This window comes from Eschrichtius robustus, chromosome 8 (assembly GCF_028021215.1).
Source record: "Eschrichtius robustus isolate mEscRob2 chromosome 8, mEscRob2.pri, whole genome shotgun sequence".
Taxonomy (NCBI): domain Eukaryota; kingdom Metazoa; phylum Chordata; class Mammalia; order Artiodactyla; family Eschrichtiidae; genus Eschrichtius; species Eschrichtius robustus.
Genome location: NC_090831.1, coordinates 61643255 through 61657470, shown reverse-complemented (window position 1 = coordinate 61657470; position 14216 = coordinate 61643255). Strand labels below are relative to the sequence as shown.

Here is a 14216-nt window from a genome sequence, read left to right as displayed (position 1 = left end):
TCCCCTTCCCTGTGTCCTCAAGTCCATTCTCTATGTCTGCGTCTTTATTCCTGTCCTGCCCCTAGGTTCTTCAGAACCTTTTTTTTCCCTTAGATTCCATATATATGTGTTAGCATACAGTATTTGTTTTTCTGACTTACTTCACTCTGTATGACAGACTCTAGGTCCATCCACCTTGCTGCAAATAACTCAATTTCATTTCTTTTTATGGCTGAGTAATATTCCATTGTATATAAGTGCCACATCTTCGTTATCCATTCATCTGTCGATGGACACTTAGGTTGCTTCCATGTCCTGGCTATTGTAAACAGTGCTGCAGTGAACATTGTGTGTACCGCTCATTTTAAAACCACTCAAACCAAGCCCCAATACCCCGTAACAGTTTGTCATTATCTCCTCAGATTGAGAAACTCCCAAGGTTTGCCTGTGGAGTGTCCTCCCTTGCTACACCAAGCTAAATAAACTTGGCCTTGTATTACTACAGATGTATCCTTGGTAGCCTTTGGCCAATGGGCTTCAAAACTACCACTAATGAAACATGCAATCTTGGCCTAGTTACTTAATAGTCATGAACCTTATTTCTCTTTCCTTGTATAATACTGATAATATTTATCTCGTAGTATGTGGTGAGGTTTAGGGACAATATGGGAAAAGTACTTAGTGTGATATATACTAGATAGTAAACATGAGTAGATAGTGGGTAATCATTTTATTGGTATATTTAAGTTGTTTTTAAAAATACAAATTGTACCTAATAGAATTGGCAGTGCTCCTGATATAACTCCTGGTTTATTTCTTTTAAATTCAATTTTCATAGTAGCCCATGTCTGGGAATATAAATCTGAATGAACTGTCAGACAGGGACAACTAATGCTAATGGAGGACTGAATAGAATGTTCATAGTCTATTGGCTTTTGAAAACTAGAACTAAAACTGGACTCAGTGACCTTTCAAAATTTTCTGTCCTTATTAAATCATGCATTTAGAAAAGAAAAAGTCAGCATCCTGCATTCTTGATGTGATCAGAATTTGATCAAGACTGTGAAAGATGAATAAAAGGGAAGCAGTATGTTTTGAGACAAATGAGCACAGTAATTTAATAAAATGATGGTAAAGTAATGAGAAAATGCAGAGATTTTCCAATTTCCTGTTAGAGTGTACGCAGTTTCAAATTATAATTAATTAGGGAGGAGGCCAGTGCCAAGGTCAATGCCCTAGGAGGCAGACTCTGAGACTGACACTTGCCTGCATGTGGTGTATTGAGCAGCGCTCTTCAGAACAACAACCAAAAGAGAGGTAAGCAAGCAGGACTGAGCAGAGGAAATAGACAGACTGTGAAAGGGTGACCACAGAGGACTGACCTGGTTCCCTGGGGAGCTCTGGAGTTGGTGTTCCCCTTAAGAGATTTCCCAAATTGAGGCAAGGGTGCTCAGTTTTTGTTCCCTTTTACTCCCCCACCTGTTGTGGAGACAAAGCTCCCTTTGGCAGAAGGCAATTCTTTGGGAGGGTTGTGAGCCAGGAACACCCCCAGCTGTGGAGGGAACTAGTGCATTGTTTCTAAAGGGGGGTCTATTGAGTGGACCTCAACATCCACTACAGTGAATTTACAAATTTATCTACTCTTGTGTTTTAGGACATATTATCTGATGGTCTTCTATTTGCCCTTTGAGGAAATAAAGTAAATATTAATTTAAGATTTATTGAGGAAAGAAGTTTGAATGAGTCTATATTATCAAATGCAATAATAAGACATTCTTAAAATAACTACCCCTTCTCCTTTTTGCATGTAGATTGTTGTGCTGCGGTTTGACAACTATTTTCACCTCGCTCTCCTGTCTGTATTTATTCTTTGAAATATTAAAACTAGATTTACGCGTGGTGAGGATGAACATCTTCAGAACTGGATTGCTCATGCCTTTGTTCTTTAATCACATTTTTGGTGGGTTCCTATTTATTATTTTGTCAATGGCATAACAGTTGAGTTCTAATTTTGCTCTTCTTCTTACTCAAAATTGGTAGAAGGCTGCATGAGACAAGCAATTTGCCAAGTGCAGCCACTGAGCATTCAATTGCTAGTGCATGGAAGAAAGGAACAGCTTCAGAGGTGTTTGTGTGAGACATACATCACATACCAATTTATGAGCTGAAACTTTCCCCAAATACATTTATTTGGTTTCTATATGAGACTGTTACCATTTGATTAATTTATTTACCTGGTGATATAATGTAAAACAACCATGTAGGATATTTGTATTGGTTTTGTTTTTCCTTCATTCAGTTTCTGAACGTCACCTCAATGTTGATCTATGCTAGTCTGTTTCCTGCTGCATATTCCTATTTCCTGATCCATAAAGGCTATGTCTAGTACTTCATCAAGCAAACATGAACAGTTAATAAATTATTTTCACATGTGAATCACATGACTAGGTACCAACTTCTTTTATAATAAGAAACACTATTTAATAATGTGCTCCATCCATTTAAATTTTTTTTTCTTCTTTCAGGCACCAGTGTCTGTGATATCTCCTTGAAGTTTTTTACTATTTATGAGGAATGTTAAATAGTTAAAGATAAAATGCTTCCCTGCAAATATTTAAAGTATATATTCTAAAATAAAACACTTTCCCTAGTAAGACAGTAGAACTACGACATTCTTAGAGACAAAGAGAGTGAAATATGAGGCTAACGCTCAGCTAAAAATGATGGCTTGTTCTGCTTGAGATGACTGATACGGTCTTAGTATGTAACCTGTGCTTCATTCCACCCCGGGCATTGCCGTTATTTTATTCTGCCCATTGGAGTCTTCAAATTTACTGTGGAAAGCTCAAAGACCATTTTAACTTATCTGCAGGGATAGTGCTGTTCATTTTCCATTCTCTATTGAGACTCTAAAATCTCTCAATGAGTACCTTATTTTATTATCTCATTGAGCCTAATACATCCTGATGAGTAATCAATAGTACCTGTGGAACACCTATGTCACTTTCAGTAAATCTCTGAAGGGTAATATCACGCTAGAAATGAGAAAAGTGTGTCCACAAGCCATTTGTGCTATTTGAAATGCATAAAACTCTCATTTTAAAACAAATTATCCTTGTTCATCCTCTTTTAGATAAACAGAGGTAAATACATTTTCTTTTCTGTCACGCTCTGTTTTGAGTGTGCTGTTCTGATTTGCCCATTCCAAGTTAAAGAAAATGGAAATGAATTGATATGTCTTGGAAAGTTCTCTGACCCGATATATTTGATGAACAAAATAATGTGATGATTAAAATTTTCAAGTTCATTAAAAGCTATTTATTTTTATTCTCTTTAATGTGTATGCATTATGTTATAGGTCTACAACAAATTTGGTTGCTACTTTTAAAACTAAGAATCAGTGTTTTAGACATTAGCATGACAGGATGCCCTTTTAGAGTTTAGAATAATAGGATACATCATTTCACTAGAACCTTAAGAAAACTTCAAGAGGTACCCATTTTACAAATGAGGCCTCAGCTCAGACAAGTTAAGTAAACTGCTTGAATCCACAGTACATGACAGGTCCAGAGCTTAAACTTTTGATTCTCAATCCAATTTCTTTACTCTTAACCATGGTACCTTTATTTATTGAAATGCACAAGGTCCATTGGCCTAGTTGAAAGATCCACTGTCTATGAAAAACTAACTAAAAATTTCAGCTTACTTAGCAGTGCTATGTAAGGGTACTCAGAGCTAAGCGTACTTAAAGTTAAAGAAGGAAGAATGACAAACAGTAGTCAATAATTGGATTTAAACATATGAGGCAGCAACATCTGTTTAAGAATTATAATTCTAAACACCTAGAGACAATATCATACCTTAGGTTCTCCTAAGTTTGTTCATTTGACACGTAGAAGGTGAACATGAAATAGACTATAGCAAAGTTCCAGAGGCCTAGGGACTTTGTTTGCAGTTCTATCCCTACTACATAAAATAGGGCCTGGCACATAGTATAATATATTGAGTGAGTGAAAGAATTAATAGCTTTTAAACAGCCAACCTATAGAATAATTTATAAAAAAAATAGTTCCTTGGCAAATAGGAGATTAGATCCTTGAGCAGGAGGATAAAAAAAAAAATTCTACTATTTTGAAATTACTCATTGAAGGCTGACTTTGATCATAAAATACAACCTTTGTGCTCAGAAAGTGTAAATCCTTGATTGATGTCTAATAAATAAATATTATAGAGCTAAGTTAATGAAGAATGCAAACTGGGGAATCTATCAATGAATTTGGAGTGATTTTTTTTAAACTCTTAAACACTGAGAAAAAGACTAGTGCCTCTGGTTTTAATTAATATTTCTTCTTGATGGTTTACAATTAGGCTAAAAAGACCAACAGGAAAGTCTTTCTTGGGGGGAAGCAAAAATTGCAATTTATTCAAACAATTATCTTATTTGTAAACACTTATTTCTGAGGCTCAATATTCTGACCTTTAGAAATGTCTACAATTTACGGACTGGTAATGCTTTAAAATAATTCTGCTTTCATTTCTGAAATAAAATACTTCCCAAACTCATTGTGACAGAAAGTCATTTGACAATCTTCTGTGTGACATTTTTACAATTAGTCTCAATTACATAGGAAGAGTGAGCTGTTTGCCTCATCAGGTAATAGGCACAAAGAATTAATAGAGTGTTGAACTGAAATGGACCTCAGATAACCTGGTAAAGCCATTTTACTTTTGCAAAAGAAACGGAATAAGATCCAGAAAGCTGATGTGACTTGCCCAAGGTAACAGAGTGAGATACTATCAGCGCCAGGATAGAAATGCAGAACCCCAGCCCATTTTGCAGTAGGGGACTCAATCGGTACAGAAGCATGGTCCTTAAAAAACTATGGAATAGTTTTTCTCTAGATTTAACCCATTTTGACAATTTACAGGTAGCACTGTGCCACTAAGTGCCGTCTAATGATAATCAAGAAAGCAATGAAACCTTGTTTTCTCAAAGAAAAGAGCACCCCATACTCAGCAGGTATCTCTGGCTCCTCTTTCTTTCAAGTACTATATTCATCCTGTCACTGCCTCCTTTGGGGCTACTTATATATGTCTATCCAGAATCCATTCTCTCTCAAGATTCACCGACCTTGATCCAAACTGTAGCCATCATTCATCTGTTTATTGCAGCAGTCCTCCTCTGTCTGGTCTCCCTGCTTCTTATCCTACCTTCCTGTGTCTGTTCTCTAAAACAAGGTAAGTCAAGAGGTTTGTACAAGGCTGAAAATCTTTCTTTGATTTCTCATCTATCTCTGAATCTAAACCCAAGTCCCTACTGTAACCTCCAGGTTCCATGTTAATATTCCCTGAAAATTCAAGTCAAAGAGATAGAGACCCGTGTGTGTGTGTGTGTGTGTGTGTGTGTGTGTGTGTGTGTGTGTGTGTCTGTTTACTGGGAGCGGATGGCTCTCCTCCAAATTCATATTTTCCACTTCCAAAATCCCACCGTTCTCAGAGAGTTGCCAAACCCTATGGCCTCAATAGAACAGCTGGGACATACAACTAAATTCACTATCTACACAAGAAACACTATGTAGTATTTTTTTCCTAGTGTTTATCAAGTTGTAGCCTGAATATAGCTCAAGGAAAGTTTCAGATCCTTGGTGGCTAGAAGCAGGTATTTGAGCCAGTGAACTGATGTGGGTCTGTTCTGAATTAATAGTTGTTTACCTCTCAATCCAAAGTCTGCCACGAGGGCAGCAGGTTTTTCTATGAGATTAAACCATTTAACATGTCATTCAAGGATGGTCTCTAAAATTAAGGGCAAAAGCAACCTATGAAACGGGAGAAAGTATTTGCAAATCAAATACCAGATAAGGCGTTAATAGTCAAAATATAAAAAGAGCTCACACAACTCAATAGCAAAAAAAAGAAACAAAAAATGATTAAAAACTGGGCAGAGGAACTGAATAGACATTTTCCAAAGAAGAGATACAAATGGCCAACAGGTATATGAAAAGGTACTCAATATCACTAATCATCAGAAAAATGCAAATTAAAACCACAGTGAGATATTGCTTCACACCTGTTAGGATGACTATCATCGAAAAGACAAGAAATAACAAGTGCTGGCAAGGATGTGGAAAAAAGGAACCCTTGTGCACTGTAGGTGGAAATGTAAGTTAGTGCAGTCACTATGGAAAACACTATGGAGGTACCTCAAAAATTAAAAATAGGACTATCATATGATCCAGCAATCCCACTTCTGGGTATATATCCTAAGGAAATGAAAGCAGAATCTTGAAGAGATACCTGTACTCCTATGTTCATTGCAGCATTAATTACAATAGCCAAGATATGAAAACAACCTAAGTGCTAAGTGTCTGTCAATGGATGAATGAATAAAGAAGATGTGAGATTTTATATATATAGTGAAATATTATTCAGCCATGAGAAAAGACATCCTGACATTTGTGACAACATGGGTGGAACTTGAGGGCATTAAGTGAAATAAGTCACACACAGAAAGACAAATACTGCATGATATCACTTATATATGGAATCTGAAACAGATGAACTCATAGAAATAGAGACTAGAATGGTAGTTACCAGAGGCTGGGGGTGGAGGGAAAGGGGAGATGTTGGTTAAAGAGTGCAAACATCCAGTTACAAGATGAATCGGTTCTAGGAATCTAAAAAGTACAACTCGGTGGTTATAGTTAATAATACTGTCCTATATACTTGAAAGTTGCTAAGAGAGTAGACCTTAAATATTCTCACCATAAAAAAGAAATAGTAATTAGGTGACGTGATGCAGGTGTTAGCTAACACTATGGTGGTGATCATTTTGCGATATATCAGTGTAATATTACTATGTCAAGTATATCTCAATAAAGCTGGAAAAACATAAATGGGCAGCCTTTTATTTTTTCCCATAAAACAGCCTCTGAAGGGAAAACCAATTGAAAAATGTGAGAGACCTTATTTGGGCCGTATCACCCTTTTGAGCCAAGACTCAGCACGCTTATGGGGAGGCCATGCAGGTATGGGGAGTGTTCTACAAAGTCTCTCACTTTTTCCCCCTCGTTTCTACGTCTCTGTAATGTGTTATATCTGTGACTAATGTAGAAAAACTACAGTTAAGCCTTAGGTAGAAAATGCAAATGACAAAGAGAGGTGCAAATCAGGGTGTAGTTGCTGAAAGGATCTCGTTCCCACAATATTTCATAATCAACGATGCCTTTGGTGTAAGCATTTTTGTTTCTAGTTGGGTTCTATTTTATCATGTCAATACCCCTCGGAAAGGCATCGTGCAACTAAAATGTTATCTGAATGAGTTTATCCAGCCCTTTCTTCTCCATCAAGAGGGAAGAAAGTATCCAAAATATGCAGGCAAGTGTAGGCAGGTACAGGGTGGGTGGGATGAGAACCTAAAGGAAAGTGGGTAGTCTAGAAGGCGGGTAACTATTATCCAATCCATTGTACACATCCGGATACTAAGGCTGAGAAGCTAGCCTGCCAGGCTACTAAGTGGTGAAGCCTAGATATGCACCTACCTATAGCTGACTCCAAAAATCCATACAATTATTTGCTAGACCAAAGTCAAGTTGACCTGGGGGTTAATTATGTTTAATGTTATCAAGCTGCCTACCTTTCTTTTGCTCTTTCTCTCCTAAAGGAATAATGGACAAATACAATGTTATAAACAAATCACAGCAGATAATTTTGAAAGTGAAAGGCAGTATCACTTGATAGTTTAGAGCATTAAGTAATCTTGGGCTAGTTGTCTCTGTTCCTCAGTTCCCTCATCTGACAAAAATGAGTTAAAAATACTTACATCCCAGGGTGGTTGTGAGAATCAAATGAGGGCTTAGAATACTGCCTGGCACACAGAAAGCATTCAGGGAAGGCTTTGCTATTATTGGAGTTATTGGCTTCACTTCGATTCTACATCTTACTTTTTCCCCAACTGATCAGAATGTCTTTTTTTTTTTTAATTAATTAATTTATTTTTTAACATCTTTATTGGAGTATAATTGCTTTACAATGGTGTGTTAGTTTCTACTTTATAACAAAGTGAATCAGTTATACATATACATATGTTCCCATATCTCTTCCCTCTTGCGTCTCCCTCCCTCCCACCCTCCCTATCCCACCCCTCTAGGTGGTCACAAAGCACCGAACTGATCTCCCTGTGCTATGCCGCTGCTTCCTGCTAGCTATCTATTTTACGTTTGGTAGTGTATATATGTCCATGCCACTCTCTCACTTTGTCACAGCTTCCCCTTCCCCTTCCCCATATCCTCAAGTCCATTCTCTAGTAGGTCTGTGTCTTTATTCCTGTCCTGCCCCTAGGTTCTTCATGACCTTTTTTTTTTTTTTTTCCTTAGATTCCATATATATGTGTTAGCATACGGTATTTCTTTTTCTCTTTCTGACTTACTTCACTCTGTATGACAGACTCTAGATCCATCCATCTCACTACAAATAACTCTATTTCATTTCTTTTTATGGCTGAGTAATATTCCATTGTATATATGTGCCACATCTTCTTTATCCATTCATCTGTTGATGGACACTTAGGTTGCTTCCATGTCCTGGCTATTGTAAATAGAGCTGCAATGAACATTTTGGTACATGACTCTTTTTGAATTCTGGTTTTCTCAGGGTATATGCCCAGTAGTGGGATTGCTGGGAGAATGTCTTTATTTTTAAGAGAATTTTACTTTAATTTTGGGGTTAGTTTTGTATTTTTAAAAGTATTACATATTTGTTTAATAAAAGGCAAAACTGTTTAAATCAGAAAATTAAAGTGCTTACGTTCTTCCTCAATACCACTTCTCACTCAGATGTTACTATTATTTATATGCATATATAAATATATACACAATTTTTTTTAGTCATTCCTATTTCTTTTCCTGAGTTGTGACTTTGCTCTTCGCAATTTCTGGCTATCAGTGACCATGAAAATGAACTCGAAACACTGCCTATCTTACAACAAACTAGCTCTAATGACAGATTTAAATGTGCAAAAGGTGCACCTGGAGCATATAGTGAAGCGCCTGGGTGCACTTCTCTCCATCTGCAAACTCCCATGTTAGGATGAAAAGAAAGGCGTTTTTCATGCCAGGCGAGGATCACGAAAAGGAATAAAATATTCCCAAACCGGCACTCCTGAAAGAGTGTGAACCAACAACAAAAAATCTCAGCTGCAAAGCCTAGGTCCTCGCTCTCCCCACCCATATTGCCCTTCCTCCACCCCAGACACGTGCTAATCCAGGTGCAACCTGTTTAAAATCAACTCCAAGGGCAGAGGCAGCAAGTGAGAGGGGCAGGGGACTGGGGTTGTTGGAATGGAAGGGGTGGGAAAGGAGGAGCCTGCCTGGGTTGCCTTGGCAATACAAAGAAGAAAGTCAAGACAGAGGGATTTATATGCTGATGCTAATTGCATTTGCTAATTGCATCTATTGTGCTGACCTGTTTGCTTCCCCAGTTCTTCATTCTGAGTCATTAAGCCGTTCCCAGAGCTTCCCTAAGCAGTGTTATCTCCTTCCCATCTAATTTTGTCCCCTCTCCCAGTCCCCAGGCTCAGTTACCAGAATGCTACCTTTGCCAAGGCACTGGGGAAGGCTCTGGTGACTATGTAAGGTTTTAGAGATCCTGTAGGAAAATATTTCCCTGCTGGAGTTTGCTGGAATATTGCTTGGCTGCTCAACCATAGCATGGATTTACAACTAAAAAAAGCAGCTGAAAAACTAGAGAAAGTAAATCTGAAAGAAACTTCCCACAGGGAAATGCAGGCTGCAAATGATTCACCGGGGTGGTGGTGGTGAGGGGGTGGGGGGAAGTGGTGGAGGGTGGAGGGAATATTGAGCAGTTCACTCTCTGGAATCGAGTGTACCTTCAGTTGGAAAGGTGCCTGGACAGGGCTTGGAGATTTGTTCCCTCACTCCCCCTGGTGGGGCTTTCATTTAATTACAGCAAGAATCTGAGAGGCTAAGCACATCTGAATACAACAGTACCTACTGTGAATAATGCTTTCTTATGCTCCCTCATCACTGAACTGAAGTAATAGCTTCCATCACTTCGCAGGTGGTAAAAATCAACAAAGACATTACAAAGCATGCAGCTGTAACTGCTGTGTGGACACATTCAAAAGTCATGCAATATATTTAAATATTTCAAAAGTAATATGTGTGAGAGCCATGCTGAAGTAAGTTGCTCACACTAATGCTTTTCATTTCTAGACATATTCACTTTTCCCTCTGATCTTTATTTACAAGCAGAGCCTAAGAACTGGCAACCTCTTCAGTCTATTTTTGTTTCCCTTAATTATTTTTATCTCCTTTGATTTAAACATTTGCTCTCCCAGGTTGTTCCATCTCTACTAATTTTCTAAGAGTAAGATTTCTATTTTGTTCCAACTCCTGCATTTTAACAACAGACCTCTTCTGAATTCTCACCTGGTGTTTCTGTATTCCTCAGGCACTGACGCATTTCACTGCTCAGAAATCAAATTGGCTCCTGCAAGGCTGTAAAAGGAAGGTCAGGCCGTCTCTAGGCTGCTCAGTGTCTATCATCCTGTTTTGCATTTGGTCATAAAGTATGGCAGATTTATCTGAGTGGAAAATTTTTTCTATGGAAAACTTTAGTCACTGTACATATTGGAAAAACATTGCCTGCCAAAGAGCAGATTCCACACCATTCCTAGTCTTTGGTCTCACATCAGTGTTTTTCACTTTTATAAGCCTATGAAATTCCTTGCAATCATCAGTGATGGTATGGGGAAAGGGAGAAAGGAGGCGGCTTTGGCTGGGATCCCTGATCATTCTGATGGATTTCCTATAAATATATCTGAAACCTAGGCCCATTACAGGCTCTGGGATCCTGAAACTGCATTCATTACTTTGTCTTTGTATAGTGTCACAATATTTAACAATATGGGGTGGTTCATCATGCTGGAATTGTGAAGGTGAGCAGAATTTGCCACCTCTAAATATGCCTCCCTTGGCTTAAGGGCTATTTTAGGCTGATGATTTTTAAGAAACAGCAGAAAGAAGAAAACCTCTGAAACACGAGTAGAAATTACTCTTTGGTAAGAGAAATTTACATTTATAAGGGAAAATTTCTAAATCTCTAGCAACTCTTATCCGTGGAGAAGGCAAGAACTTAAACCTGCTTAACCACAATTCCCTTCATAGCCTTGCTGACTGGGTTTTTCCTGGTCACTTCCCATAACCTGCCTCCCTGCCCCCAACATCTTCCCTTTGTCTTTAGCTGGAGAAAGTATTTAAGGGGCTGACTTCCGTCATTTTGAAGAGTTACTCAGTTTTCCTGGTTATCTCCCATGTATACAGGAGGTATATATGTTATTAAACTTCTGTTTGTTTTTCCCCTGTTAAATCTGTCTTTTATTACTGTGGGGCGGGGAGGGGGTGGGTGGTGGTTCCAGCCAAGAACTTAGAAGGGTAGAGGGAAAATTATTTTTCCTACCCTTCAATGGCAAAGCATTTTCCATTAGATTTCAACACAGGTCTGAACCTGCCTGGCTGCCATGTTTGTTTTCTTACTGACACAAAATGTGGAGGGTTGGGTATGAGAATCCTCAATGGTATTCCAATGGTGCCCAAAAGGAACAAATGGAATTCAGCTTGCTGAGAGCTTGGGGGACAGTGGCAGAGTCCCTTCACACAGGTCCTCTAGTGGCAAATATTAATGAGAGGAGAGGGTCAGAGAGGAGGAAAGGAAACAGCAGACTTTATGGTGGCTGACAGGAGTGGTTCATGAGCCCACGTGCAAATCCCTTAAGATCTCCCGAAAGTAATGGAGGAGGACTTTTTTAGGAAATGAAGGTCCTGTATTAGTAACTGAGGATGACATGTTAATTAATTTCTATTAATGGTAATTAATCTGCACTCTGGGAGAACAGAAAGGGCAGAAAAGTGAGTTCTATATTTTCAAATATAAATTGACAAATGTTTGTGAATGAATATTTATTCAGTTTTGACTCTGCTCTAGGAAGTCTGTAATGTTTCAGTAAACAAGACGGACTTGGTCCTTACAGATGGTAAACAAATTATAACAAGAAAGTAGGTAAATTATAATTGGGATAAGGGATTCAAATAAAAAGTGCATGCAAGTATATATTTGGGGAAAACCAGAGCAAGCCTCAGGTGATGGGATGTGAGGCAGGCAAGGGAATCTTCACTGTAAGCAACATTCAGTTGAGATTTGACGGAAGAACAGAATAAAAGTCGGCTAGCTGAAAGGAGTCTGAGTTGAAGGATCATTCTGAGCAGAAGAAACAATAGCTGCGATGATGCCAAGTGAGGGAATTATGTGGCTGGTCCACAGAGAGTGAGGAAAGTTGGTGCTGACCGCAGTGATTAATGTAGGCAGGTCCAGATAACACAGGGCATGTTAAGAATTAGAGGCTTTTTGTAAAATAGTGATGGCTTCATGCTAAATATGTATAAGTATTCAAACCATTTATTCCCTCAAATATTTATTCTCAAATATCATATGCCAGGCTAGATCCTATGGCTAGATCCAGACTAGACCTTATCACAGAAAAATGAATCACTGTTTACTATGTACTCACATTATTTTTAAAATGTGAGAATAAAGTGTTGTAAAAAAAAAAACATACGAACTAACACACTGTAAATCAACTATACTTTGAAATAAAATAAACTTTTAAAAATTAAAAAATTCATTTAAATATATGGTACACCTAAAACTAATACAACGTTATATATCAATTTATATTTCAAGTTTTTGAAAGAAGACAAACATAGAATAATTTATGATTTGAAAATTTCCAGGAATTCTGAGCAAATAAGACAGATGAGATTTCTCCTTTAACAGCATTTACATTCAAGGGGGGGAAGTTATAACTAGTAACAAATTCATAAAAATCAAATTAACAGTAGTTTATTAATGGAGAAAATAAATCATGATGTGATAGAGAAAAACTGGGTAGAAGGGGCTACTTTAGATAAGATGGTCAGGAAACTCCTCTTTGAGGAGACACTTGGGCTGAGACATGAAATTGAGAGGAAGCCAACTATTCAAAGCTCCAGGAGAAAAGCAACCACTATGACCCTGAGATGGAAAAGAGCTTGTCCTCTTTGATGACACAGGGAAGACTAATGTGGCTCAAAAACAGTGAGCGAGAGAGTGGTATTATAAAAAGCAGGCCATGGAAAAGATTATGGCTTTTATTCCAATGGGAATGGGAAGTCATTGAAAGATTCTAGTGGAAGAATAATGTTCTTGTTTTTGTTGTGGTCGTCTAATAGTTCTCCAGTGCTGATATAGTATGGATGAAAAGGGAAAAGAATGGAAGCATAGAGACCAACCTAAAGGCTGTTGCATTGGTCCAGGAAAGTGAAATCAAGCAAATATTAAGAGTGGTGGTGCAGCAAAGGAAACCATAAACAAGACCAAAAGACAACACTCAGAATGGGAGAAAATATTTGCAAATGAGGTAACTGACAAAGGATTAATCTCCAAGATTTGCAAGCAGCTCATGCAGCTCAATAACAAAAAAACAAACAACCCAATCCAAAAATGGGCAGAAGACCTAAATAGACATTTCTCCAAAGAAGATATACAGATTGCCAACAAACACATGAAAGAATGCTCAACATCATTAATCATTAGAGAAATGCAAATCAAAACTACAATGAGGTATCATCTCACACCAGTCAGAATGGCCATCATCAAAAAATCTAGAAACAATAAATGCTGGAGAGGGTGTGGAGAAAAGGGAACACTCTTGCACTGTTGGTGGGAATGTAAATTGATACAGCCACTATGGAGAACAGGATGGAGGTTCCTTAAAAAACTAAAAACACAACTACCATACGACCCAGCAATCCCACTACTGGGCATATACCCTTAGAAAACCATAATTCAGAAAGAGTCATGTACCAAAATGTTCATTGCAGCTCTATTTACAATAGCCAGGACATGGAAGCAACCTAAATGTCCATCATCGGATGAATGGATAAAGAAGATGTGGCACATATATACAATGGAATATTACTCAGCCATAAAAAGAAACGAAATGGAGTTATTTGTAGTGAGGTGGATGGACCTAGAGTCTGTCATACAGAGTGAAGTAAGTTAGAAAGAGAAAAACAAATACAGTATGCTAACACATATATATGGAATCTAAGGGAAAAAAAAAAAAAAAAGGTCATGAAGAACCTAGTGGCAAGATGGGAATAAAGACACAGACCTACTAGAGA

At 38.0% G+C, this 14216-nt stretch overlaps 1 protein-coding gene and 1 pseudogene across 1 annotated transcript in view; both read right to left on the bottom strand.

Moving 5' to 3' along the window:
• The window catches only part of DGKB (diacylglycerol kinase beta), an 804767-nt gene extending 794273 nt beyond the window's left edge, over positions 1-10494 (bottom strand). The window contains exon 1 of the mRNA XM_068550569.1: positions 10425-10494. The gene's annotated coding sequence lies outside the window, so the exon portion shown is untranslated. The remainder of the gene's footprint in view (positions 1-10424) is intronic.
• The window catches only part of LOC137768306 (transcription factor IIIA-like), a 75538-nt pseudogene that overhangs the window by 15600 nt on the left and 45722 nt on the right, over positions 1-14216 (bottom strand).